The sequence below is a fragment of the Mixophyes fleayi genome, chromosome 7, assembly GCF_038048845.1.
Source record: "Mixophyes fleayi isolate aMixFle1 chromosome 7, aMixFle1.hap1, whole genome shotgun sequence".
Lineage (NCBI taxonomy): Eukaryota > Metazoa > Chordata > Amphibia > Anura > Limnodynastidae > Mixophyes > Mixophyes fleayi.
In genome coordinates, this window is record NC_134408.1 from 37,905,658 (window position 1) to 37,907,722 (window position 2,065).

Consider the following 2,065-nt stretch of genomic DNA (forward strand, 5'->3'; position numbering starts at 1 on the left):
TGGAGGGCACAAACATGTCTTAGGGCGGTGTCACACGGGCACTTTACCAGCCTTGTTCTTATAGCATTTGTAATACAAAGGCTTTAAAGCTCACAATTTATAGTAAGACCTTAAAAACACAGTTAGACAGGTTTTGCTCAAATACAATGCATTTCAATTAGACAGCATATTTATTTAGCACTTTGGACCCTTGTTCAAAACACTACTGACAGCATTTTAAACAAAATGTGAAAAGCCCCTTTCACCCGGGGCATGGACCCGGGAATAGCCCAGGGAGTGCGTCCATGTGAATGGATCAGAGTTATTCCTGTGATGGAGCCGGATACGCTGCGGTATGAAAGGTGTTCCCAGGTTATTCTACCCGGGTTCTGCTAAAAGCAGCTCATTGGCTTCTGCTGCGTCATCTATATGAACCTCTGCTTTCCCCTTTTAATGACTTAACTTGATAATGCAGGGCAGACACAGGTCCAGTGTGTAAGGCTGGGACCAAATATATACCAGGGAGCAAATATATACCAGGGACCAAAGTGCATCATGAAGGGTTGCAACATAGGTTGAAATCGTGTTCATTATCCAATGTCTGATATGGAATTTTGGCGAGAAAGGGGTATGAGAGAGTGCATGAATCCTGCAATCTGGAACTTTAACAGTCATAATATTCAGCAACACTTGTCTAAATCTCAAACTAGATTTTTTTCAAATGGACTTTTAAATTGGATCAGACTAGTTGTGCATTACTTCTGAAACAAGTACTCAGTCAAAAATACTTATGACATAACATAGCTGTAAAAAAATAACCCCCCCCCCCCAAAAAAAAAATATAATAAAAAACAAAACATATCAATATTACACACTAGGGTATTAGTATTTTGTTTATAGCTAAGACAATGTGTTACCTTAAAAAAAAAAGTTTCTGTGGGTATTAAGTAACCACTTTATAACAGGGACTTATACCTCACAAAACTGAAACTTTGAAACACAGATAATTAATCACATCAGGTGCATTCATATAAACAAATACGACATGACTTTAATCTGTCTCAAACATTGAACCACAAACCAATAAAAAAATAAAGATTAAGTGGCATCATTACTGGACGCTCCCTGCCTATTAAGCAATTGCATTAAATCCCCAAACAAGCTTTCAACTGCATAATTCTGAATCTCGACATCAGAAACACAAAATCAACATAGAACACAGTTATACCAGCATAACTTTCAATTTAATGCAAAAAAACGTAATACACAGCAGACACACAGCAGTCATGCAACAAGTACAGAAAATAGGACAAACAACTGAAATGAGATATAAACAGAATATAAAGTACACAGCACAGTTCATAGTCTGCAGTGCAGTGACCTCACACACTCAGTGACACAGCTGAGTGTAGTATATATGTAATATAAATTATATGATGAGCTTATCCTTACAAGATGCTGTTAGTATAATATACTTGGGGGACATGAGGTGCAGTATAGCCGGACAGAAATTATTGATGAACTCTGTCATTCCTGTATTGGGAACTGGTGGAGTTGGCAGAACCCGGATACCTCCATCTCTGCTGTAGACTGATGTATGTGTACACTGCATGCAATACTCACACACCTCAGGCCCAGGGCAGGTACTAATGTACGGAGACATCAGTAGGCCTCAGGGCAATGTCAGCGCCCACATCCTTACAGCTATAGCCTAGTCTCCCCACCCCGGACCGGGCCTACCTGCCAAGCTCAGGTCCCAGTCGGTGTCAGCGGCGTGTGAGTAACTACCAGTCCGGCGTTCAGGCAGCAGCCATACTGCTTGCAACGCAGACACGTGGGGAGCGGCTCTTCTTACCCACAATGCACTCAGGTGTCTAGTGACAGATCCAGCAGATGGCGCTATCACTCCAAACAGCAAATAGAAGAATCAAGCAGGGATAAAATAATAAAAGTATCTGGCAGCGGTGGGATTCGAACCCACGCCCCCGAAGAGACTGGAGCCTTAATCCAGCGCCTTAGACCGCTCGGCCACGCTACCTTGTTGCTGTACTTGGTTCCTATAAGATATGTAAACCATACACCCGAC

The 2,065-nt window shown here is 41.9% G+C and overlaps 1 protein-coding gene and 1 non-coding gene across 3 annotated transcripts in view; both read right to left on the reverse strand.

Moving 5' to 3' along the window:
* The window catches only part of POLR3E (RNA polymerase III subunit E), a 29,627-nt gene extending 27,794 nt beyond the window's left edge, over window positions 1–1,833 (reverse strand). For both annotated transcript variants that reach the window (XM_075179699.1, XM_075179698.1), the window contains exon 1: window positions 1,720–1,833. The gene's annotated coding sequence lies outside the window, so the exon portion shown is untranslated. The remainder of the gene's footprint in view (window positions 1–1,719) is intronic.
* A 102-nt stretch (window positions 1,834–1,935) lies between these two features.
* Window positions 1,936–2,017, reverse strand: TRNAL-AAG (transfer RNA leucine (anticodon AAG)). Its single transcript has one exon. It is a non-coding gene; the product is annotated as a tRNA-Leu (tRNA).
* Between the last annotated feature and the right edge of the window lie 48 nt (window positions 2,018–2,065).